This window comes from Cricetulus griseus (genome assembly GCF_003668045.3).
Source record: "Cricetulus griseus strain 17A/GY chromosome 1 unlocalized genomic scaffold, alternate assembly CriGri-PICRH-1.0 chr1_1, whole genome shotgun sequence".
Lineage (NCBI taxonomy): Eukaryota > Metazoa > Chordata > Mammalia > Rodentia > Cricetidae > Cricetulus > Cricetulus griseus.
Window position 1 is genome coordinate 255,013,974 of NW_023276807.1, and position 27,730 is coordinate 255,041,703.

Sequence of the window (27,730 nt, forward strand, 5' to 3'; positions counted from 1 at the left end):
TGTCAAAAATTCTGCATCATGGAACTAGTTTGGAAAATGCTTTATATCATGTCTTTAATCACCTTACTGGGACATTCATCAAATAAATTAGCCCAATTAGAGGCTCTGAAAATTCGTGTGTGTGTGTGTGTGTGTGTGTGTGTGTGTGTGTGTGTGTGTGTGTGTCTGGAAACTGGATCCAGGGCCTTGTAAATGCTAGCCTAGTACTCAACTACTGAGGTGCTCCTCTAGAAGCTCTAAAATATGTTTGCCATAGTTTATCTAATTCACTTGTTTAAAGCATTTTGGGGTAGTAGACTCCTAACACCCTAAGAGATATTTGCGTCTTGTGTCCCCATATTATAGTTTACAAAGTGTTGTCTTAGAATAACTTGGTTTTTGTTAACACTGTCTCTGCCCCAAATAATTTCCTTAGAAAAAAAATCTTATTCTCGACATGACTTAAGCTCAATGTAGTAGTATAATTAATGTCAGTGCTTGGAAAACAGAGGGTTACTGAGTTTGGTCTACAAAACAAGTGAGATCTCATCTCAAAAAAATCAAAATAATATAAAAAGAAGGTCTAAAACACTTATAAAAAGAAGACACAACAAAAGTCAAGGATTTAGTCTATACAGGATAATCTTAATATATATAGAAACCGGCGTTCCTCAGGACTAGCTAGCCCCTGGTCCTTCTCCACTCCCTAACTCCTCCTGCACAATGCTAGCCCTCAGGCTGTTCCAGGTCCCCCTTTGTGCCCCTTCACAATGGCAAGGTTTCCGCTCTGTCCTGCCTTTCTTGCTTCTCTTGCAGATGTCCAGTCTGCTGCTTTTTCTCTCGTCTCTGAACTCTCCCAGAAGCCACTGGGTATTTTCTCTTTTATCTGCAATAAAAACCTCGCCTTTGACCATGAAGCAGCCATTTCACTGGTTTCTTTACTGCTCCCCTTGCCTATACTAATATTCTGTATTTCTTTCTTTTGAATAAAAAAAAAAAAACTTAAAACCTTATGTCATTTACATTTTAGTTCCTGAGATAAATATTTGCAGGGTAAAGAAATATGTGCAGTAAGAGAGGGTATGGGATGAACATGAGATAAACAAATATAAAAGTATACAAAGAACATGCTAATTGAAACAAATTTAAAATTGAACAGTTCATGTGCAAAGGAGAGCAATGTGCCACTAATTTACATAAAGGATAATATTTAAAGACTGTTCCATGAAGTGGATAGTGCTCGATGCATTCAAAAGTCTCACAAGTTTTGCAGAATTTATCCAAATAAATGATAATTATTGAAAGAACGGCCAGCATTTACATTAATAAATAAAATGAGAATCATTTCTAGTACAAACAGATATGATATCTCAACTTTGTGGAGTTCTTTAGAAGAGTAGGGAATAGATGGATTATTTATGCCAAGTACTTGTTACTTAGTTGTTCTGAGATATCTGCCATTTGTTCATGTAACCACTTTTTAAACTCACTGTTGGGAGACTATTTCCATGGGTTTCTGCACATCCTATGAGCAAAGGCACTGGAGACCCTTTTTCCTGAACCATTTTTTTTTCAACAATTTTGATACTAAACAGAAGACAATGTTTCCCTCTGGCTATGAAACTCTGGAACAGGTCTATTGTCTGTGCAATAAAAGCAGTGTTTCTCTCTAGATTTCTTTCTTTTTTTTTTTTTTCAACCCAGTCTTTTCTAATAAACATCTAAGCTGCTCTAAACTTAGGACTTCTCAACTCAAAGCCATTGTATGGGCAGCATCAAAGGAAGCTGCTCCATGTAACCCCTGTAGGATTCCAGAGCACAGTGGAAATGACCCAGCTCAGGATGCTGGGTGTGTCGTGAGTAACAAGTTCTTTGTCTCTGACCCAGAAATTGCATGTCATTTTCCAGTATCCGAGACGCTACAGCAGGTTAAGTAGTCAGCTTGCAAACCTTGCTAAAGTACCCACGTTTTTCAAGGTTTCTCAGGCTTGTCTGGACTCGGGACCTCTGATGTGGGTCACTGCTTATTGACCTTTGTGAGGCCAGGTGGAAACTGAAGAAAAAGACAGTACTAGCCTGAGGCAAATAAGAGATATTATCAGGGACTCAGAGCTGATCTGATATGATCAGCTACCCACGCTAAGTTCAAAGCAACCAGCCGTGAATAAATGGATTGACATCGGTAGCCAGGATGGCTCATATCCCAGAAACAGATTGGTAGGAAATAACCCTTGACTTCTTTCCTCTAATAGGTGCTTCTCACACAGACCACATTTCTTCTTTCTTTTAAGATTGACTTTTAGGTAATTGCTGGGCAGTTTTATTAAGGTAACAAATCTTTGGATTCCTCTAGCCCCACGGTGGGCTACCAGCCTAAGTGAGGCTCTTCACCTAATCGGGAGGGCTAGCTGAGCCCAGATACTCCTTGGTTTAGTGTGTTGGTTCTTGATGTCTGGCTCTCTAGACTAAAGAATAAATTTTCTCTCCTGGCACCAGTGACCCTTGGGGATGTGGATGAAGGTAAAGAAGATACGGTACTTTGGGCCTTAAAAGTTTATAATGAGGAAAACACAAGTTGATAGTGGTTTATATAGCAGAAATTTCCAAAAAAAAATGTTGTTATATTTTCTTGGTGTAAACAGTTATGGGACCCTGAGAAATTTGAAAGTGCTGGCTGAGCACTTCCTAAAGGGAATGTGGTTATATAGCAGTACTCTGTGCAAGCAGGCAAGCCAAACCTTTGGTGGCTCCATCTTTCTACACAAAACAGACTTAGGAAAATGAATATACCAAGAAACATGATGGTCACAATGTACTTATATGAAAGTTTACAGAGGAAACTCACTGTTATTTATGACTGTTCGTTTTTGCATGGATTCATAATGTCCTTCTAAATCAGCTAGTCTATTCACTGTTATTGCCAGGATCCTCAAAGCAATACTTTTAATTAGAACATTCAGGAACAGTTTATCTTAGAAATGTCTAATGTGGCATGTTACCCTTTAGTTTGCTTATTTGTATCTGCAATGGAGACTATAGTTCTAAAAGCAAAGTTTGGATTGAAAAGGGCAAATTAGAGTGAGTATAAACCAAAATAAAGAACTCCAACAAAGCACAGGTTCTTGAAAAGGGCCATTACTGGTTGTCTATCATAAACAAAGTTCAAAAAGAGTTATAGAGAGTGAAGTATAGAGCTACAGGGAAATCCAAGAGAAGCAGGAAGAATGAGACAGAGTTATGAAGCTGGAGATACATTATAGTTAGTTCAAGGTCAGCTTTTTAATGGGATGCACTGCCTGACTTGAAGCACAAAAAAGCAAGAAAAAGTTTAGTTTGGTGGTAAAGAGACAAGGAGAAACAAGTATTGGTTGAAATGTTACTCAGTCACAGTGGCACCCTAGAGAAGGCAGGAAAACTGATGCAAAGCAAAGCACCCAACAGTGGGGTCCAGCTTATTTGAAGAAAGCAAAGGGTATGTGAGGCAGCTACTAATGACTCCTAAATTATAATCTAGTCTGCTATGGGATTGGGTAAGACTATGTACGTCTGCAATGACTGTGGTGTTAACAGCAATTACAGCCAAGAATGATAAATAATATTTACCTTGCCCTCTTTGGCTGGAGGACACAAGTGTCCTGACTTGAAGGTTCCACCAGACACTGGCATTTCAAAAGCTCATGAGTCAAACTGAGGGAGAATGTAGTCAAGGATGGGGCTAAATTTAAATTTAGTAATTTAGAGATATTCAAATGTATCATACAACTGAAGGGCCCAAAACCCCAGTCAGGAGCTTTTGGAGTCAGGAGTAAGTCCCTCCCTCCCTCCCTCCTCCTTCCCTCTCTCTCTCCCCCTCCCTCTCATTCTTCTCCCTTACACATTATTTGGACACCATATTAAAGAATGGTCTCTGCTCTAATTATTTAACCCTATTGGTAAAACAAATACGCTGACTGTTATCAACACTGCTAAGAGCCATGGCAAAGTTAAACACAGGGCTCCGTAAAATAAGTCAGGCAATGATAGGAGTGAAGAGCGTGAAAAGTGCGGGAGATGATTACCAATCTATGTTAAAGGGGTGAAATGGGAGTAGACAAGTGGGAGAATATAGGCTAAACTCAGGGTTGTACAAATCTTATGGGCTAGAGAACCATTCAGAAACCTTTGGAATTCCAGTTATTTAGCTAGAGAGCCATAGAAGCATCTTATAAATCAACACACATGCACAGACAAGTGCACACACAGACACACACAGACACATACTCACACATACACACAGACACACACACACACAGACACAGATACACACACACACACACACACACACAGACACACAGAGAGACATACACACAGATACACACACACACACAGATACACACAGAGACATACACACAGAAACAGACACACAGACACACACAGAGAGACATACACACAGATACACACACACACAGACACACACAGAGACATACACACAGATACACACACAGATACACACAGAGACATACACACAGAAACAGACACACAGACACACACAGAGAGACATATACACAGATACACACACTCACACAGACACACACAGAGACATACACACAGATACACACACACACACACACACAGATACTCAGACACACACACACACAGACACACACAGAGACATACACACAGATACACAGACACACACACACTCAGACACACACAGATACACACATACACAGAGGCAGACACACACAGACACACACTACACAGACACACACACATAGAGATACACTCACAGAGAATCAGTATCTTAAATAAATATGTATTTCTCTGCTATGGTAGACCAGCTCCCATCATGAGGCAGCTCTCACTATGCTGCTTGACCTTAAGCTCATCTTTCTGCCTTGGTCCCCTGAGTACTGGGATTACAGGTGTGTACTTCCACACCTAGCTATAGGTGGTTTCTTCAGTCATAGTTGGGCACTTCCCTATGTGAGCTTAGCTTCATTAGAATCCCTGTGCTGTTACTTAGAAACAGAGTTCAAGATTTTTGGGTGAAGGAAATTACCCTGTCTTGCATATAGGCCTCTATTCTGAGATTCAAACACTACTCCCACAAGAGTCCAGTGGAATGACATCACAAATCCACACACCCTGGTAAACCCCTGGTAATTCTTCACCTTAAATCCTTTCCTTAGCAGAAGGATGTCCATGTAAGCTCGTTCCTGTTCAGGCCAAAGGCAGACTCTGGGACCTGCTTCTAGCAAGCTGTGTGCTTCTTTTTGGGAGACACATTTTTTTTTTTTTTTTTTTTTTTTTTTTTTTTTTTTTAGTTTCTATACTCCTTCTGATGATTTATATCTGACATCTTTATTTCCATTTTTAAGATCTTCCAAAAATGAAATATGATTCTTAATACCTCACAGCATCTATAGTGATAAATTTTTGCTAGGAATATTTGAGTTTCTGTGAATGCCTGAAAAGGCAATTATAGAGAAGGTACTATAATGCTATATTAGCCAAATGATTTGTGTGGTTCTGGTGCTAAAATGCGTTGTAAACCCTCAGGTAACAATTTGAGACATGAAATTCAGGCAGCTTATAAAAATAATGAGGGACCAGAATGATATCAAACATTAAGTACTATCTGGGTTGCTATTTGTCTAGCTTTTGGTGGAAACAGGTGTTTTATTTTCCTTCTGAAATACATTTTTATTAGAATGGTTACTATGGTACTAGAACTTAATAAAAAATGACAAATACATGAAGAAAGTGATAAAATATCATTTACGGCTATTTCAAATATCTCAAGGCATGAATAGCACTTGGGCACTTTCTCTCTATTTAAGGGCTGTAGATAGTTGTAGAATGTTTTGACTCTGTAATCCAGCATATTTTAAACACCGAAATAAGTGGTATTTGTTTTGAAAGATAATTACAGTAAATGTTTTAGCTTTGATCTAGATAAAGATATTAATGACTTCCAGTGGCAGTTTACAAAATATGGGAAGATTTTTTACATAGAAAAGAGCAAGCCAAAATCAGTGATATGAAAGCAACAGCACCCAACCCGTTGTGTATGTGAAGGAGATGAGAACGGAAAGCAGATGAGGGTGGAGAGAGCTCTGGACGATGTTCACAAGCTTTCAACAAAGGGTGGTGCCGCCTGGTATGCATGCATTGCAAAAGGCTCATGGCCACCCTGTCCATTTGGCAATTCCCAGTTAATTGGATTAAGTATCTGCTCCTGCTTCTCTTCAGACACCCTTCCTGCTTGGCAAGCTGTTTCAAACTTCTGCTGAGTATGTGACTTCCCTCCAAAGCTTTATTTTATTTTATTTTATTTTATTTTTTAAGAAAAGCATCCAGATTGATAAAAGAATACTCAGCCATTGCTCCAAACACATTTAGCAGCCTTTAAAATCTTTTTATGATCATGCTCAATAGTTAGCAAAGTCCTAAGAGGGGGAGAGAGACTAATAGTTTCTTCTATGAATGAAAGTTACCAGTCAGTTGTGGTAGTATCATACCTGTACTTCTAGCACTCAGGAGGCAGCGACAGGAGGATTACCACAAGTTTGAGGTCATACTGGTCTGCACAGCAAGTTCCAGGCCAGTCGGTGGTATATAGTGAGATCTTGTCTCAAAAATTCTAAATAAATAAGTAAATGAGATATATACTTATAACACTAACCTAATTTTCCTGTGTCGTTATGTGTGTGTGTGTGTGTGTGTGTGTGTGTGTGTGTGTGTGTGTGTATGCCAGGGTTTCTCTGTGTAGCCCTGACTGTCCTAGAACTCATTCTAGACCTTGGCTAGTCTCAAACTCAGAGATCTGCCTGCCTCTGCCTCCTGAGTGCTGAGATTATAAAGGTCTGAGATACCACCAACAACTAGCTTCAAAAGCTCTTAAAATGGCTAGTGATTTCTTTCTCTCATTTTTTTTTTTTTGTCTATTTGTTTTGGTTTCTGAGTGGAGAGATGGTTTATTGGCTATCAAAGCTACCTGTTCCCATGGAAACTGAGGTACTCAGTGAGATGAGGTTTCTTTCCTCCTCCATCCTTAAGGAAATTGATTAATTACCCTTAATGGAAGATATCTGGCTCTTAGTTTTTCAAGAGCATTGGTTTCAATACTGTGTAAGTAGGATATTCTAAATGAATTAATATTTTCAATAGAGCAATTTCTATTTTATTTAGAGAAGCCATATAAATGGACTACTATCATGCTAAGTATTGTAAAAGAAGGCAAGAAAATTTCAAGTCTCTTGAATATTTGATGTGGTTGAGAATTTCTATCACATCGATAACATATTAATCAGCTGTTTCCAGTTAAGTCTCTTCTAGCTAGTACTCGAAGATAATTCAGTTTATGTGGGGAATAAATTTGAATACTGACTACTAATATACACATACTCTTACAGATACATTAATTGATAAGTCCCAAAACTAAATATTGGATGCATTGTTTTCTCAAAACTGCTCATGTCATGATAAGGCCTATTACAGTAAATGGCAGCAATGAATTACTTGCTTCATAATCTAAAGCTTGCAACTTTCAAGTTTTATTAAAACCTTGTAAAGATATTGCCTGGGTAATTTTGCTCTTAGCCAATCCTGTTTTGAGGCCAGAGTGATAATGCTGGGGCTGAATAGATATTTCTAGCTGTCTGGGTGCGGTGAGATGGGAACTGCAGAGAGACTGGTTTTGTCTGTTGGTTCAGAGGCTTGTGCCTGCCTGTCTCTGGATGGGTGAGTCTGAACCGCCCGGTCGGTGTGTGGGTGTTTCTTTCTGCTACAGAGTGGTTCTGAGAAACGTAATCTGACTTTAGGATAAAAAAACACACAAGAGCAAAAGCTAACAAAAGCCTCTCGGGGATTAGGGTGTGTGTACAGTTGCAAAGACACGTACAGAAACAGTAAAAAGTCAGTCTGGTTTATGAAGTACACACAATGACATGGATATCCATTCAATACTGTAAAACCTGAGACTGGATCTTGAGGAGCTTATTTTAGTATTTTTAAAAAGTTGGAAAGTACTGAAATGAAAGTGGGAGCTCATTTCCTGAGAGGGACACTTAGCTCACTGAGTCCCAGTCCGTCATTTCCCTGGCCTTGACATTCCAGGCTCCACGTTTCATGATAAGTACGTTTTTCTTCTTCTGTTTTTTTTTTTTTCTTTTCAGAATTTATTTGTTAAAAATAATTCTCTGACAACGACATACATGCATGTAATACATTCTGATCACACTCAGCCTTTGTCCTCTCTTATTCTCCTCCCGGTCCATCGACTCCCCTCCTCCTTACTCCTACCAAGCCCAGCCCACTTTCACGTCTTTTCCTTCGTGCATGGTCACATTGAGTTTAACCAGGGTCACTTGAGTGGGCATGGGGGTGGAACTGTAAGTCGCTGGTGGCTACAACACTGAAGACTTTCAGTCCTTCAACAGCCATCAAATTGCTACTTTCTTCCCTGGGCCCTCCCGCATATTTGACTGAATTTTTATAGGCTTGACCTTGTGCAGGCCACTGCAGTTTTTTAAGAGTTTGTGAGTGTCTCAGCATCTCAGCCACAGCTTGCCCATAGACAGCATTTCATGGTCCTCTTCCCTTAGATTCTTTCTGTCCATTCTTCCGCAGTGTTCCTTGAGCCCAGGAAAGGGTCTGCCAGGTGTTTTGTTTAGTGCTTAGCAGTCCACAGTTGAGTCTACACTTGCTGGTCAGTCAACAGTCACTTGTTTTCAGCACCTTCAGCCATGTGTCTCTGCATTGACCATTATTTTCTGCAAAGAGAGGCTTCTTCCTTCAAGGATGAATAACAGCCTTGACTGCCACTATAAATGTAAATATTTAAGAGGCTGTTTGACAGTATGTTTATTTAGCAAAATAACAGTAGTGGTGTGGTGTTTTGAATGAGGCTCATATATTTGAGTGCTTTGTGCCTAGTTGGTGGACTGTTTGGGAGAGATTAGGAGATGTGGCCTTGTTGGAGGAGACGTGCCACTGTGGGGTGGTCTTTGAGGCTTTTAAAGCCCACACCAGGCCTATTCTTGTCTTTCTGTGGATCAGCTACTGTTCCAGCATCATGCCTGCCTGCCCCAGCACTCCTGGCCATAATGAGCATTGACTAACCCTCTGAAACTGTAAGAGAGCCCCAAATTAAAGGATTTGTTTTGAAAGTTACCTTGGTCATGGTGTTTCTTCACAGCAATAGAACAGTACCGAAGACAAATGGGTTCATCCCTAGTGACTGTAACCTTTCAGCCATGGGTATTTGATTAGGTCTCCAGTACCTGGGTAAACTCCATGCTATATAGAGACTGCTTCAGCTCTAATCAGGAAGCCAGGTGATTAAGGACAGAATTAATTGCATCTCACATGATTTGAAATGCCACATTTTCTGTCAGAATGTTACCCAGGTTGTCATGGGGAGGGATTCTTTGATCAATGGGTTATTTAAATGTGTACTTCTTCTAGTCAAACAGTTGGGCCTTTTCTGGTAACTTCTATTATTGAGTTCTTTCCTAATTTCCCAAGATAAATGGCCTTAGTGGGTTGAAATTCATTGAGGCTGATTTAAGATCCAACACTTCATCAGTTTTGACAAGCAGCTTTTTTTTATGCCTGAAAAAATATGGCATAGTATTATATATAGCACTTACATGAGAGTAATTAATCACACTTCAATCTAAAAATGATGGATTTTCTTTTGTTTTTTCATTACTGAAATAAATATGTTCAGATCTTTACATTTAAATGAGATGACATATTTAACTGATTTTCCTCCTTTTTCCTTCACTTATAGGGAAAACAAATATATATATATAATATATATATATTATGATGCATGTATATGCATATCTAAAGTTCTTCAGCTTCGGAAAGATAGAATAGTTTATGAATTTTCAAAGAAGGATGAGCTGAAAATTACAATCTCCCACAGAATTCTTCAGGACAAAGCATAAGTTGAGCATCATGTGGTCAGCCCTGGGAGGGAGGTAATACCAAGACAGAATAGCATTATTCTCCCTGATCCAATGATATCTAGTTAGTACTAATAAAAGGAAGAACTGAAAATGAGAGCAGGTGCTTCATATGAAAGGGGAAAGATCCTGATGGACTGATTGATCACTTAATAGAAATTCCCAGGAGACATACTGTTAATGCAATCCAAGTATGTAATTAGGGGCCAGATAGCGCCGGAGAAGAGAGAAATGTACTTATAATTCTCTAAACAACCCTGTGCATGTCAGTCCCTGTTGAAAGCACTTCATCTAGAAATACATAAAATCTAGTATGTGTAGGCACCTTCTTGGTGAATTCCTAGAAAGAGAAGGCAATCATGAAAACTATGTTTTATTTTCATTTCTCCTGCTGATGCTAGAGTGCGCATTCTACAGCTTACCAAAGGAAGCTAATATTTTTATTATTCTCACTGGTTACTTCAATATTATTAAAATGCTTTACTATATTATAATAATATACAATTGTTCATAAAACAGTATGGTGCTATCCTCAGTCATTCACTAGCCTTTGGGAGTATTAGGAAAGAATAGACACATTGGTATCTGTTTATACTAAAATGTGCTAAATGTAAACTATATAAATCTGTACCAACTTAACTCTGATTGTTGATGGCTGAAATACATTTTTACACATCACTGGGCTTGTAATTTCTTCTGACTAGGAAGAGTCAAAGAAAGAAAGAGGAAGAAAGAAAGAAAGAAAGAAAGAAAAGAACTCTATTAGCACTGTTACCTAATTGCTTGTCTAACCAATACTGCTTTGCAAAATAATAGGTTGTCTCATTTCTTGGAGGGTTAGCATACAAAGCAATGGGTTTCATCCCAGTGTCTTTATATATGTGTCATTACTTTGCTTATGTTTGCTCTTCTTCCTATTAACTTTGCTACTGTATTTTATTTTCACTTATTTTGTGGAAAGTTGAAGCTGCAGAGTGAGCCAAAATGCCTCACATTCTTTCCCAGAGTCCTCTTAGTTAAGTGTGGGCATAAGAATCAGGGATATAATGTATAGCATTTCCAGTTTGTGTTAGCCTAGACAAGTTCTTTACTTACAGTAGAGGACAAATTTGGGACTGAGTATTTAGCTTTCATAGGTCAGAATTATATATTTGCATAATTTAGATTTTTAGAATCCAGCTTCATTTACTCAGATGCATATCTTTGCTCTGTGTTGAGCAGACACAGAAAAAGCATTTATAATTTAAACCAAGTTTCTCAAACAGTATATTAGTAGGAGTGAGGGTTATTGTAAAAGATTGAAAATAATTAGAGAGAAGGATCTCTCAGAGCACACTCATTATATTTATACTGAACTCATTAGATGTTTTGTCCTGGTCATAATTTAGGACACATCTAGGTGAATGATGCAAATTTGTTTGATAAATGAATGCACCAGCAAATCATCTAGGTCCCGAGATTTGCACAGACAGCCTAGAAATAGGATTTTAAATAGTCTGTCACCAAGGGAATGAGTCAACCTGGAAACCATCTTACAGATGCACAAAAAAAGTCTATGTGCAAATACAGCTTTTATGTTTGGCAAAAATAAGTTAAAATGAGAAACAGGATGGGCCTTAGCATGGTTTAGGGTATACACTAATTGTGGTCCTTCAGATGTTTATATGACTAAAAAACTACAGTCCAAGATAGTAATGGAAGTATTGAGCTTTTTAAGAGGTGGGGCCGATTTAGTGGGAGGTCCTCAGTTCACTGGGGGCTTGAGGTACCCTTTGGTTCTTGTGAAGGGTCATTACGAAAGAAACAAGCATGGCCCCTTTCTCCTTCCTGGATGGACATATGACTATTGGCTGACACATGCTCCCACTAGGTAGTGCAGCCAAAGGATTGGCCCAGAGTTTTAACTATTTAGATTTCAAATTCTCGAACCCTAGGCTAAAAAGCCTCTTTTCTCCTAAGCACCTTGCAAGGTTAGGCATACATTCCTAAATCGGTCTCTGCTAGCCTGAGCAGACCTTAGATAAAGAGAGACCCTTTGCCAGACTGCTTAGGTCACCATTTTGCTGCATCATAAGACAGAAATGCCTCAGTCCCTGGTGTCTAACTGAAGCCCTAAATTTTAGCTTTTTTATTTATCTATTATTAACAAAGACATTATAATAAAATGTCTTATAAATTTAAACATTTAAAAAATAAATTCTTAAAATTATATAATGTATTTAAACTTTCTGTAAAACTCTAAGATTTTTTTTTGAAGAAGTTAGAGATTTCTCAATTGTGTGTTCTGGTAATATCCAACTAAAGTACCTTTTCATTTTAAGAATGAAGACATAGAGTGTTAGGTTACTGTTTAAATTAGAAATAAAGAAGGAAGGGCACAAGATGAGACATGAGACTAAGAGAATACTTTAACCAGTTTATTATATCACAGAGAGCGAGTGAGAGAAATAGAAGAACAGAGCAGGACAGAGAGGAAGAGAGAGAGGCAGTGAGAGGGAGGCGGAGGAAGTTGGAACTTTTAAAGGGAAGACTGTGCATACGCATTGAGGTTTCATGCATGCACAGAGTCCTCGTGCAGGCTGTAATGCGTGGCAGGTGACGTGGCGATGGTGTAGCCCGTCCCTGTGTGTGCCCGCCCATCGTTAGGGGGCGGGGTCAGCCAGGTGTTTGTCCTAACAGAGCACAACCATTCTTTGTAGAAGGCAAAACCAAGTTTCAACAGTAGAAAAAATTCATTGTCTCTAAAACTAATACCAAGTTGATTGCTCTTGTGTTACAAAATCTGGCTGCTAGCAAGATACATCCCTGTACATGAATGCATGGAGGTGCAGCTTTTTTTTTTTCTTTTTTTCTTTTTTTTTTTTTTTTCCGGTTTTTCGAGACAGGGTTTCTCTGTGGATTTGGAGGCTGACTTGGAACTAGTTCTTGTAGACCAGTCTGGTCTCGAAGTCACAGAGATCCACCTGCCTCTGCCTCCCAAGTACTGGGATTAAAGGCATGTGACACTAATGCCCGGCTAGAGGTGTAGCTTTAATACTTCATTAAACTAGCATTGTTTTAAATCCTCTTTCATAAGCCCTTTTTTCAGAACAGGACAGGAATTATCATACAAAAATCCATCCTAATCCAAAATATCTTGGAGACCTGTTGTTGATTCCTTCGTAGGCCCATTCCATGAGGTCGTCTTTAATCATGATGGTGGTAAAGTCACATGACCTCAATGTGGCTGCCCATATTGTTAGATTTTTGTTTAAATTAGATAAATTAGATATAAATTAGATATAAAGAAAAAGAGGAGGCAGGCGCAAGATGAGACATATTAACCAGTTTATTATAAGCCCGGCAGAGTAGGGAGACTAAGAGAGAAGAGGAACAGGGGTAATGGCTGACCACCATTGCCAGTCGCCATAGAGAGGCAGAGAAAGCGCGTAGGTGGGAGAAGAGAAGAGCAGAACAGAGAGAGAGTAGAGAGAGCAAAGAAGAAGCAGAGAGAGAGCAAAACAGGGAAGTTAGAACTTTTAAAGGGAAGACTTGCATGCGCACTGAGGTTCCACGCATGCCCAGAGTCCTCACTCAGGCTGTAAATGCGGTCCCTGTGCGTGCCCTGACTGTTGTCAGGGGGCGGGGTCTGTCTCTTAAAGAGATAGAGCTGATCAGCATTAAAGCCTGAACTTTTCACACATGGCTGCACTTAGTTTAGATAAGATGGTGGCAAACCACATGTTGTTTCCAAGATCAACTCCAATTTAGGGTTACAAGTTTTAAGTTAACTTTTTGCTATAGAGTTTTAACCATGCCTAATTCCCTAAGGTGTTTTTTTAGTGAAGTGAACAGCATAAAACACCTTTAATATTACTTATGCCCAAATGACATTATGAATCTCAAGTTTTGGCACGATGATAATAGGCTTTCTGCCCCCCGCCCCCCATAATAGGTTTCTCTACCAGCACAGTAAGCCAAATCAAGCTGAATTGGAAAGTATAACAGGTTTATTTGAGCAAAGCAACTCCCAGGCAGGTTCCATAGTCCCAGAAATCAAGGCCAGAGAAGCCGCTCCCACAAACGAAAGCAAGCAGACTTTATAGGTTGCAGGCGAGGAGTGATGATGTGTCTGCCACAGGCTGGGTTTGTGCCCATGTATGGTCAAAAGCTGACCATTTTAGGTGGGGGCTGGGATGGCTGGCAGCTCTAGGGGAGGAAGCTTCGGTAGCTGCCAAGAATGCAGACCTAGGCTTTTTGGTACCTTTCCTTTGTTTGGAGACTCTCTGAGTGGGTGGGGTTTGGAGAGAGACAGGAGGAGGGTTTTCTGGATCATGCAGGAGCAAGCTAGAGGTCCCAACTGAACATCATTGATGAAACAATCATGTTATAAGCATAACCATCAATGCTTGCCGAGTCATAGCAATGACATGATAGCACTGTGTTGACAAGAAGGTAATACTAAACTATGAGTTTCTCACAGTAGAAAATGTACAGTTTTTTTTTTTTTTTTGAGATAGGATAACATGTGTTCAAGGCTGAGTTGGAACTTGCTGTGTACCTGAGAATGACCTTGATCTGCCTTCAATGATAGGCATGCACTTGGTGGCATGCTGGGCTAGATCCTAAAGGCTTCCTGCATGCTAGGCAAACATTCTACCTAATGAGCTATATTCCAGCCCGTAATGACTTTTTAATATCCAGCATACATAGAAATCCTGGCATAGGAAGAGAGAATAACCCGTATCGGTGAGATTAAAGAGTTACAACCTATCCTTAAATCAATGGACTTGTGGACACACCAAATGGTTAGAAATGCTAGGTACCCTCACATCTGCTTAATGCCTCAGAAGTTGGCATGGTCGGTACAGCCTGCTGTTTTACATTGTGTTCTAGACTTTTCTGATAAGATTTCACCGAGTGGACTCCTGTACTAGAATCTCTTTGTAGGTCAAATAGAGTTTACCGTGAATGTTTAGGAGCAAATGTTTTGGGATTTGGCATTAATTTGTTTTAATGTTTTGATATACATAATGAGATATTTGGGGATTTAGTGAAACCTATGCAAAAGAAAGAAAGAAAGAAAGAAAGCCTCACTTTTATTTAACATAGAACCTTCCACTTCAAGCATAAAGCTAATTTTCCAGACAGTACAAGGATGATGTACATATGAACTCACAGAGACTTTGACAGCATACACAAGACCCACACAAATTCAAGCCAGACAAAAGTCCCCATGGAGACGGGGAAGTGAAAGCTGAGTCCTACCCACTAACCGAGAAGATATCTGCAACTGACAACCGCTGTGAGAGGGACAATCAGTTTTCTCCAACGTAGTGACACTGGGTATATCACCCCCACACTCTAGCTCAGGTCTCATGTTCAGGAGTAGTTGGCAATCACAAAACAGACTTAATGGTTTTTTGTGTGCCTTTTTTCCCCTTAATATTTGATGTTGTCTTCCTTGTTTTTGTTTTCTTTTGTTGGAGGTGGAGAACCAGAAGTTAGGTGAGTAGGAAGGCAAGGAGTATATTCCGAAGGCTTGGGGGGAAGGAAAAGAATATGATCAGAATGTATTTTAGGAAAAATCTAAAAATGTAAAAAATAGTGTCAGGTATCCATATAGGCATGTATTCACTTATGGGAACTATATTCATGGATATGCTCATCTTCACATCAAAATCGCCATGTGGACTATTTGGTAAAACATCCTTTGTTTCTACTCTTTATTCAACAGGCCATTTTGAGTATTATATTCCCTTAAGTATGCAATTGTAATTAAGGATAACTGCCAACAGGCTTTCATAGTAAGTTTTTTTGGGGGGGATGTGAGTGGGGGGAGTGTGTGGTTTAGCATAGTTGAGGACCCTATTGGAATCAAAGCTGCATCCCCTGCCCTTATTCAAATATGGCTGGCAGGCTGCAGACTAGGCTGCCAGTGGTCAATTTGCATGACTAAATGAAGCCTCTCGGGAAGCCACTAATAACATAGGAAGAGTCAGGCCAGAGAGCTTTTCCTAACAGATGCTGCAGGCAGGAAAGGGAGTATCTTTATTCTGAGCACCCAGTTAGCTCTTCACTTCTGGCCCAGGCCTCACAGTGGAGGATAAGGTGTCCACAGATTTCCTCACTCTTGAAGATATGGAGACACTAAGAATCTCTATTTTGGTCTTTAGGCACAAAGCAAAGAAGAAAGAAACAGTCTCCTTTTTTGGATGGCACAGCATGACTTCAGCACATTGAAGCTTCTCCGAAGCTCTTCAGCTGCTGAACTGTGGGCATCCTAAAGGCTGTTTCTTACAAGTCAAAGCCTCTGTTCTTGGTCCTGTGCGGGGAGTACAAACAAAACAGATTTGATTCTGTGGACTCCCAAGGAGAACTGGGAAGCCTTTGAGAGAACCTGGAGAACCCGAACATTGTAACTTGGGGGCAAAAGGGGTACAAACAAAGCAGAAATATGGATTTTTTACTATCAATGTACCTTAGTCCTATTTATTGCATGGGTGTCATATTGTGAAATATGGACAACATATTCTGATTAGATAGATTAAAATACTGTGTTTTGAATATAGTTTATAGAGATACAAAAACATTCAGTTACTCAACCCATCTTTAGAAATATTGTATCCCTGTTTTGCACAATTCTTTTTCTACTACTCTTAGATATTTGTGTGTGTGTGTGTGTGTGTGTGTGTGTGTGTGTGTGTGTGTGTGTGTGTGTGTGTGTGTGTTTATATCTGTGCATGAAAAAGTGTGTAAAAAGGCATGTGTAGGCCAGAGGTCAATGCTGGGTGTCTTCTTCAATTACTCTCCACTTTATTTGTTAAGGCAGGGCCTTCCATTGAACCTGAAACTCACTGATTCAGCTAGACTCGATGGCCAGAGATCTCCAGGGATCCTCCTTTCTCTACTTTGCAGTTCAGGTTACAGGCATGCACCCCAACATCCGTTGTTTTTCCTAGTGCTTAAGATCCAAACTCCAGTCTTCATAACTGGTCAAGCACTTACTAACTGTGCCATCTCCTCAGCACCTTGGTTATTTTTTAAGTGATGAAAATTTTTCTGTGATTTTACATGCTACTTCTAAAGCTCCTGAAAGACTGCAAATTATAAAGCACACAGAGGGATAAAATTTAGAAAAAGCTTTGTCTACTTTTCAGCTTTTGTTGTTGTATAATGAATGGTTATTTATTGCTTTGCTTTACTCACTTGGTTTTGACAATTAAAACATGACTACTGACATGTCAAACGTTAAACCAAGGAGTTTAATGCCAAAGTCTCCTATGGAGAAGAAGGGACTTGTGAATGTTGTATCTATCTCTTTGTGTCTAGGTGAGATCTAAACTGACATACATCTTGGTGGCAGTGCTCCAAGCATGTGTCACCTAAATCAGCCCATACTTCCCAGTGATTATTCTCATGATGGCATCTACTGCTTAGAGTCTGTCCTTATTAAGGTGTGTGTGTGTGTGTGTCAACTTGAGATGTTAGGATTGCCTATAGAATAAATGAGCTTTCATATTCTTTGAGAACACAAATATTCCTCAAATGGATAAAGTACCATTTCAAAATAAAAATAAAAACAAATGTATAGGAGACAAGTGTTCTGAGAATCTTCAGGCTTGAGGTATTACTGTTAGGTCACAAAGCAGACCTCAAAATAGCAGGGTTGCTGAAGTCCTAAGATGATGACCTGGGCCAACCTAAGCCAGATTCTTAATAGATAAACAGAAACCTAAGCTCAGCCTCCCTCAGAAATCTCATTGGGTGGGTGTATTAGTCAGGGTTCTTTAGAGGAACAGAACTTACAGAATGACACACACACACACACACACACACACACACACACACACACACACACACACGTAAAGTAGATTTACTAGAATGATTTGCAACTGTAATCCAGCTAGTACAATGGCTATCTATAATGGAAGGTCCAAGAATCCAGTAGTTGTCAGTCTATGAGGCTGGATGTCTCAGCTGGTCTTCAATATTTGCAAGAATCCCAAAGAAATAGGCTCTACTGCCAGTGAAGGAATGAAATTGCCAGTGAGTGAGAGCAAGCAGGCAAAGACAGCCAGCTTCCATCTGTCTTCCATGTCCTTTATATAGGCTGTCAGCAGAAGGTGTGGACCAGATTAAAGGTGGATCTTTCCACCTCAAAAGATCCAGATTACAAGTGGCTCTTTATACTTCTAATAATTTGATTAAGAAAAAAAAAATCCCTCACTTAGGTTTTAGTAATTCCTAAAATGCAGTAATTTACATAGTCAGGTTGACAACAAAGCATAGCCATCACAATGGGTTTCTTTTTGTCAGGAAAGCCCCTACTTCCCTTCTCCCCGTAAAGCTTACCTTGGGCAAAGGGCATCTGGTTCCCAATTAACCAAAGCAGCGGGCATGTGCTTGGAAACTCCCACCCTGCTACCCACCAACTAAAATCCTCCTGCTCCCCCACTGAGCGTCTACTCCACTCTTCTGAAGCAGCCCTGCAGTTCGTTCCTCTCTAGACTGCTTTTATACCTACAGAGTGGTCGGGGTCAGTGGCTTCCCTGTGTCCTGCTTATAACTACTTACTATTCCAGCTACTATCATTTCTGGAAAGTGGGTTTATTTTTGTTCCACAATCTTTCTAATTCTTTTCACGTTTAAACTTTTGAATGGCACTTTATTGAGAAATTATGTGTATATCTGTGTGTATGCACACATGCACACACATGTAAATGTGTGTACCTGCAGGGACCAGAAGAGTGTGTCGGATTCTCTGGAGCTCAACTTAAAGGAAGTTGCCAGACCCTGGACTTAGGTGCTGGGAACCTAACTCTGGTCCTCCAGAAGAGCGGCAAACTTTCTAAACTACTCATCTCAAGCCCCTGTCTTCTCTTCCTATGCTATTGGTTGTGTTCCCTTCATCACGTCTCCTTTTTGACAATAGACTCTTAACTGAACCATAGAAAAGAGATACAAAAGGGAATTGAGGTCACTGGAATTTTCTGGAAGACAGAAAAATGTTTAAGGATATACTGATGACTTATTAACTAATAATTTTTAAAAAAAAAAAACTAATAATGTTAGTTAGAACCACATTTTGAAAAAGTCACCACGTTAAAAGTAAATTTTTTAAAATGAACACTTTCACTTTGTTGTAGATTATATTAAAATGTTAGTTTTTAAAATCTTTTTTATCAAAAATTGTGATGGGATCATAGAATGGCTCAGCAGGTGAAAGTGAAAAAAAAAAAGTCCCTGTTACTTCTACTGTAGATTATACTAAAATGCTAGATTTTGTTTGTTTTCGAAAAAGAAGATTATCAAGATTTGTGATGGGATCAGGGAATGGCTACACAGGTAAAAGTCTTGCTGTGTAAACCCGGTAGAGTGGGTTCGATCCCCGGAAGTGACATAAAAAGTCAGGTGTGGTAGAATCCATGTATAACCCTCCTAGTCCTATGGAGGGTGAGAGGCAGACATAAGAGAGTCACTGAGAAGCCCGTGGGCCAGGAGAAACAGGAAGACTGCTTCTACAAGGTGGAAGGTGATAATAGCATACCAGGAAGTTGTCCTCTGACCTATACACACCACACACACGCACGCACGCACGCACGCACGCACGCGCGCCAAAAATGAAAAACAGAAAAGCACTGTGATGGAGTTTAGGATTTACTCCATTTGCAGTCTAGCCTGAGCCAGCGTCAGTATCCACAGCCAATACTCACCTGCCCACATGCTGATCTGATCTTCTGCACCACGTCCCGTCTGCAGCAGGGTTCCTATGTCCCACTAACTCATTTTAAAGCCTCCTTTCCTTCTTATTTAAGGCTTACATGATATTCATATAACTCATTTATTTCTTAATGCCATCTGGTTCCCCTAAATAAATCTGATCCACTTTGTCCAAATTTAGATCATTAGAAATAAGACAAACAGGACAATCGAGCGCCCTCTTTCTGTCGAATGTCTTCGTGCCATGTGTGGCTCTTAGTAAGCAGCTCATGTGGCTTTGTTATCGCTTCCATGTTTTTTCTTTCAGAATTTTACAAACAGAACTATTTCTGTAATATCTGTCACAAATTCTTGGAAGAGTATTTTAGCTATCAGTCTGGTATATAAGCAGTACTAAATTCCCTAAGGTGGCCAACTTATACACACATATCAAGCATTTGTGATATGTCACACACTGGGCTAACTAAATGATTTCACACATGCACCTCATTTCTTTCTTAAATCAGCAAAACATATGTCTTTCTTTTTTATCATTTTTTATTTGAATTAGAAACAAGATTGTTTTACATGCCAATCCCAGTTCTCTTCTCTCTCCAGTCCTCCCCTACCCTCCCCCAACTAAAACCCTGTCTATCACATATCCTTTCTTCTATTCTTCCCCTGACTCAACCTTTCTGCTCCCTCATGACCTCTGCATCCTTCCTCTTCTTCCCTTCTCATTCTTGTAGCTCCCTCCCCCCTCTTCCTGTGCTCTCAATTTGCTCAGGGGATCTTAACCCTTTCTTCTCCTCCAGGGGACCATGTATGTCTCTCTAAGGGTCCTCCTTGTTTACTAGCTTCTCTGGCAGTGTGGATTGTAGGCTGGTAATCCTTTACTATATGTCTAAAATCTGCATATGAGTGAGTACATACCATGTTTGTCTTTTTGTGACTGGGTTACCTCACTCAGAATGGTTTCTTCAAGTTCCATCCATTTTCCTGCAAATTTCAAGATTCCATTGGTTTTTTCTGCTGAGTAGTACACCATTGTGTAAATGTACCACATTTTCTCTATCCATTCTTCAGTTGAGGGGCATCTGGGCTGCTTCCAGTTTCAGGCTATTACAAATAATGCTGCTATGAACATGGTTGAACAGATGTTCTTGTTGTATGAATACTTCTTTTGGGTATATGCCTAGGAGTGGAATTGCTGGATCTTGTGGTAGACTGATTCCCATTTTCTTGAGGAGTCGCTGTACTGATTTCCAAAGTGACTGTACAAGTTGGCACTCCCACCAGCAGTGGAGAAGTGTTCTCCTTTCTCCACATCCTCTCCAGCATAAACTGTCATTGGTGTTTTTGATTTTGGCTATTCTGACAGGAGTAAGATGGTATCTCAAAGTTGTTTTGATTTGCATTTCCCTGATGGCTAAGGATGTTGAACACTTTCTTATGTGTCTTTCAGGCATTTTAGATCCCTCTATTGAGAATTGTCTATTTAGTTCTGTACCCCATTTTTTAATTGGATTGTTTGGTGTTTTGGAGAATAGCTTCTTGAGTTCTTTGTATATTTTGGAGATCAGCCCTCTGTCAGATGTGGGATGGTGAATATCTTTTCCCAGTCTGTGGGCTGATATTTGTCTTGTTGACTGTGTCCTTTGCTTTACAGAAGCGTCTCAGTTTCAGGAGGTCCTATTTATCAATTGTTGATCTCAGTGTCTGTGCCACTGGTGTAATGTTCAGGAAGCAGTCTCCTGTACCAATTAATTCAAGGGTATTTCCCACTTTGTCTTCTAATAGGGTTAGTGTGGCTGGGTTTATGTTGAGGTCTTTGATCCATTTTGGCTTAAGTTTTGTGCAAGGCGAAAGGCTTGGATCTATCTGTATTCTTCTACATGTCCGAATCCAGTTATACCAGCACCATTTGTTGAATATGTTCTCTTTGTTTCACATGTAAATTTGGATTGTATGTCAAAAATCAGGTGTTCGTAGGTATGTGAATTAATATCAGGGTTTTCAACTCTATTCCATTGGTCTACCTATCTATTTTTGTGCCAATACCAAGATGTTTTCAGGACTATAGCTCTGTAATAGAGCTTGAAGTCAGGGATGGTGATGCCTCCAGAAGCTCCTTTATTGTACAGGGTTGTTTTGGCTATCCTGGGTCATTTGTTTCTCCAAATAAAGTTGAGAATTGTTCTTTCAAGGTCTATGAAGAATTGTGTTGGGATTTTGATAGGCATTGCATTGAATCTGTGGATTGCTTTTGGCAAGATTGCCATTTTTACTATGTTGATCCTACCTATCCAAGAGCATGGGAGATCTTTCCATTTTCTGGTATCTTCTTTAATTTCTTTCTTTAGAGAGTTAAAATTTTTACAGTACAGGTCTTTCACTTTTTTGGTTAGTGTTAGTTACCCCAAGGTATTTTATGTTGTTTGTGGCAATTGTAAAGGGTGATGTTTCTCTGATTTCTTTCTCTACCAATGTGTCATCGGTATATAGTAGGGCTACAGATTTTTTTGAGTTAATCTTGTATCCTGCCACTTTGCTGAAGGTGTTTATCAGCTGTAGGAGTTCCCTGGTAGAGTTTTTTGGGTCACTTATGTAGACTATCATATCATCTGCAAATAGTGAGAGTTTGACTTCTTCCTTTCTGATTTGTATTCCCTTGATCTCCTTTTGTTGTCTTATTGCTCTAGCTAGAACTTCAAGGACAATATTGAAGAGGTATGGAGAGAGTGGACAGCTTTGTCTTGTCCCTGATTTTGATGAATTGCATTGAGTTTCTCTCCATTTAATTTGATGTTGGCTGTCGGCTTGCTGTATTTGCTTTTATTATGTTGAGGCATGTTCCTGTTATCCCTGATTTCTCCAAGATCTTTATCATGAAGGGGTGTTGGATTTTGTCAAAGGCTTTTTCGGCACCTAGTGGGATGATCATATGGTTTTTTCTCTTCAGTCTGTTTATATGGTGGATTATATTGATGGATTTTCATATGTTGAACCATCCTTGCATCCCTGGGATGAAGCCTATTTGATCATGGTGGATGATTTCTCTGATGTGTTCTTGGATTTGATTTGCCAGTATTTTATTGAGAATTTTTGCATCAATGTTCATGAGGGATATTGGCTTATAGTTCTCTTTCTTAGTTGTGTCTTTGTGTGGCTTGGGTATCAATGTTATTGAAGCCTCATAAAAAGAGTTTGGCAATGACCTTTCTGCTTCTATTGTGTGGAACACTTTGAGGAAAATTGGTATTAGCTGTACCTTGAATTTCTGGTAGAATTCTGCATTGAAGCCATCTGGCCCTGGGCTTTTTTGGTTGGGTGACTTCTGATGACTGCTTCAATTTCATTAAGGGTTAGAGGTCTATTTAAGTTGCTTATCTGTTCTTGATTTAATTTTGGTAAGTGAAATCTGTCCAGAAAATTGTCCATTTCCTTTAGATTTTCGAATTTTGAGGAATATAAGTTTTCGAAGTATGACCTGATGATTCTCTGGATTTCCTCTGTGTCTGTTGTTATGACCCCCTTTTCATTCCTGATTTTATTAATTTGCATGCTCACTCTCTGCTGCTTGGTAAGTTTGGATAAAGGTTTGTCTATCTTGTTGATTTTCTCAAAGAACCAACTCTTTGTTATATTGATTCTTTGTATTGTTCTCCTAGTTTCCATTTTATTGACTTCAGCCCTCAATTTGATTATTTTCTGGCATTTGCTCCTCCGGGGTGTATTGGCTTCTTTGTTTTCTAAAGCTTCCAGTTATGCTGTTAATTCTCTAGTGTGATTAATCCTCCTGTTTCTTCATGTGGGCACTTACAACTATGAACTTTCCTCTTAGCACTGCTTTCAAAGTGTCCCATAGGTTTGGGTATGTTGTGTCTGCATTCTCATTGAATTCTAGGAAATCTTTAATTCCTTTTTTTTTTTTATTTCTTCCAGGACCCAAGAATTGTGCAGTTGGGTGTTACTTAATTTCCATGAGTTTGTAGGTTTTCTGTAATTCGTGTTGTTGTTGAATTCTAACTTTAAAGCATGGTGGTCTGATAAGATACAGGGGGTTATTTCAAATTTTTTGTACCTGTTGAGGTTTGCTATGTTGCTAAGTATGTGGTCAATTTTAGAGAAGGTTCCATGTGGCAGTGAGAAGGTAAATTGTTTTGTATTTGGATGGAATGTTCTATAGATATCTGTTAAGTCCAATTGGGCCATAACTTTGATTAGTTCCTTTGTTTCTTTGTTAAGTTTCTGTCTGGTGTTCCTGTCTAGTGGTGAGAGTGGGGTGTTGAAATCTCCCACTAAAAGTGTGTGCAGTTTTATGTATGATTTGAGTTTTGGTAATGTTTCTTTTACAAACATGGATGCCTTTGTATTTGGGGCATAAATGTTCAGAATTGAGACTTCATCCTGATGGATTTCTCCTCTGATGAGTAGGAAGTGACCTCCTTCATCTCTTTTGATTGATTTTAGTTTAAAGTCCAATTTGTTGGATATTAGAATTGCTACCCCCCACTTATTTCTTGGGTCCATTTGATTGGAAAGTCTTTCCCCAACCTTTAATTCTTAGGTACTGTCTGTTTTTGAAGTTGAGGTGTATTTCTTTTATGCAGCAGAAGGATGGATTCTGTCTTCTTATCCATTCTGCTAATCTGTGTCTTTTTGTGTGTGAGTTAAGACCATTAATGTTGATGGATATTAATGACCATTGATTGTTCATTCTTGTTTGTTTTTGATTTGGTGATGGTCACGAAATTATGTGTCAGATTCTATCCCTTTTTCCTTTTTGCTGTTGGTAAAGTGGGATTATCTATTGTCTATATTTTTCTGGTTGTAGTTAATTTCCTTGGGTTGCAGATTTCCTTCCAGAACTTTTTGTAGGGCTGGATTGGTGGATATGTATTGTTTGAATCTGGTTTTGTCATGGAATATCTTGTTTTCTCCATCTATATTGATTGAAAGCTTTGCTGGGTATGGTAGTCTGGGCTGGTATCCATGGTCTCTTAGTGTATGTAGAATATCTATCCAGGACCTTCTGGCTTTCAGAGTTTCCATGGAAAAGTCAGGTGTAATTCTGATAGGTTTGCCTTTATAAGTTACTTGACCCTTTTCCTTTGCTGCTGCTTAATATTTTCTCTTTATTCAGTATGTTTGGTGTTTTGATTATTATGTGGCAAGGAAACCTTTTTTTTTGGTTCAGTCTATTTGGTGTTCTGTAGGCTACTTGTATTTTCATTGGCATGTTTTTTCTTTAGGTTGGGGAAGTTTTCTTCTATGATTTTATTGAATATGTTTTCTGTATCTTTGAGTTGGATTTCTTCACTTTTTTCTATACCTATTATTCTTAGGTTTGGTCTTTTCATGGTGTCCCATATTTCCTGGATATTTTGTGTTAGGGATTTGTTGGACTTAAGATTTTCTTTGGTTGATGATTCTGTTTCCACTAGTGTGTCTTCAACTCCTGAGATTCTCTCTTCCATTTCCTGTATTCTGTTGGTTATGCTTTTGTCTGTAGCTCTTGATCATTTACCCAGCTTTTCTATTTCCAGCATTCCCTCAGATTGTGCTTTCTTTATTGTCTGTATTTCAGTTTTTAGGTCTTGAACTGTTTCCTTGAGAGATTTGTTGATATCTTGTATTTTTTGGGTTTTTTCTTCCATTTCTTTAAGGGATTTCTTATGACCACTTTGAGGCCCTCTATCAGTTTCATGAAGATGTTTTTAAGACTTATATTAAGTATAAAATGTTGGCCGATGGCTAGGGCTTCTTACTGGCTAGCTCTCTCTTAATTATTAAGCCTTAACTACTAATCTATCTTCCCAATCTCTATGTAGCGTCTCCCTCTCGGCTTCCCTCCCTTTCCTCACTCCTTCCTTTCATAGCCCACCTATATTTCCTGCCTGGCTACTGACCAATCAGTGTTATAATCATCAACCAATGAGAAACATATATACAGAAGGGCATCCTCCATCAGCAGCTCATATTGAACATGGACCATAACAATTTGCTTCTTACACTGTTCTTGAAGAGGACCCATGCTGGATTCCCAGCACCCACATAGAAGCTCACAACTATCTATAAACTCCAGTTGTAGGGTGTCTGATATCCTCTTGTGGCCTCCATGCACACATGCAGGTGAAGCACTCATGCACATAAAAATGAATAAGTAAGTCTAAACAATATGGTACTTAATGCATTGGTAAAGTATTTTTAGTTTAGGACACATAAAACATAATAAATTTTCATAGGTGATATTTCTTGTGATGAAATTCCTTGTCTCTCAAGAAAGATTAAATGACCACAATCAAACTAATAAAGATTAAGTTGTATATAATTTTAGTGAGTTGTTAAAGAGAAAATAATAAATTGGTTAATTTCCTCATCAGAGCTATTCATTCCATTTGTTGTCTTATACCACCATCACCTACCTTATCAGGCAGAAAATATATTTGCTTTTTATGTAAGTAATAAAAGAAATCTACGTTTGTACTTAAGGAGTCTAGACATAGATCTGCAAGTTTCTGTTTAATATTCAGCCATTGAGACGTCATCATTTCAGCAGGTATACTCTAATAGCAAATGCGATAGAAACCTGGTGTATGCAATTTTTGTTAACTAATGTTATTTCAAATTTCATGTGTTAGGCACAATGCTAAGTACATTATATGCATTGTGTATTATTATTTGGGTTCATATACTCACTAAGTCTCCATGTCAGACATAGTTAACCCCTTTGCATTGTGAACTCGCATAAGGACAGATGTAAATATATATAAACACAGGTGCTTGCATATAAATTTAGAAGAGCCATGGGTCCTTCCAAGTCCACTTTGGATTCCCACTTCAAGCATCCATGTTCTGGGTAACCTAGATTGTGCTCATAGAACACAATTACAACAACGTTTTTGCTTCCAAACTCTAGATGCTGATATTAATCAATATTTTCAGAATAAAACTTAAAGGATAGAATTTCAGTGACCTCATTAAATCAATTGTATTATCAGAGTATATTCTTGTCATGAAAAAAATAGATGGAAAAGACAATATATGCCTAAAGTAGCAACTAAGGAATAATTTATAATTAGAATAAAACTGGCCATAACTATGTGTTCAGGAATAGATATATAGTACATTAAATAGATTTGATAAAATAAAATATTTCAAATTTGTTCTAATTGAAGAAGCACATTAATCTCTAACATCACATTATGGCATACTAATTTCAAAGAAGCAAGATTCTAAACAAGATAGATATTTTTGAAATACACATATTGCGTAGAACATGTCTAGAAAAAGCTCAGTAATGGATTGATGAATCCCAGAAGAAAACTTAAAGGGGAGGTCCTTTGGGAACCCCAGTAGTGGAGTCCATTATGCAGCTGATGTCATAAAGTGCAGAGCTGGAGGTACTTCTGGGTTTCAGGAGGCTCCAGGGAACCAGGGTTTGTGAGGCTTCTCTCCAGTACTTCCCTGTAACTCGACTCAATAACACCACTGCAATTGGATCACACATTCAGCAGCAGGGGGTTGCTATTTGTCCCGGGCTGGCTTGAATCTCACCACATAGGCCAGGTTGGTCTGGGACTTGTGATCCCCATGTCTCCCCAGCTTCCTGCAGGCTGTGGCAGTATGTGTCGCCAAGCTCAGAACTCTCCAGATTCTGTGCCACTTTCCACTGGCATGCTCAAGAGTGCCTGCCCTGAGTGCGTTTTATGTGTCTGTGGCACACTGCAGTCATTCCAGTTCATAACCTAGTGGTTGCAAACTACAGAGCTATTTTTCTAGTCTAAATTATTAGAGTAGAGCTTGTTGCATGACTAATTTTATCAATCTGCATTTATTTCTGGACATCCTGGTGATGAGTCCCATCAGGCAGATGCACCTACAGCTGGGGTGATGGGTGAGGTAGTTAGTTTCATATAATAGAAAGCTGCCAGGAGGCTCGTTTCATTTAGAAATGACCTGTGCAAATAGGCAAGCACCAAGTAAGTTCTAGTGAAGCAATAAAATGTACCAAAACTATTAGTGGTTATCTCTGAGTAGTAAACCTATAAATAGTGTCTAAACATTATTTAATGATGTACTATGTGTATTTTTTATTTCTGATATGGCTA

The 27,730-nt window shown here is 39.1% G+C and overlaps 1 long non-coding RNA gene across 3 annotated transcripts in view; it reads left to right on the forward strand.

The window, feature by feature from the left end:
* The window catches only part of LOC113839263, a 101,532-nt gene that overhangs the window by 34,427 nt on the left and 39,375 nt on the right, over window positions 1–27,730 (forward strand). The window contains exon 5 of one of the 3 annotated variants that reach the window (XR_004772438.1): window positions 16,091–16,485. The exons of the other annotated variants lie outside the window; for them this stretch is intronic. This is a non-coding gene — a long non-coding RNA (uncharacterized LOC113839263). Of the gene's footprint in view, window positions 1–16,090; window positions 16,486–27,730 lie in introns of those variants that run through there. 3 annotated transcript variants of the gene reach the window in all.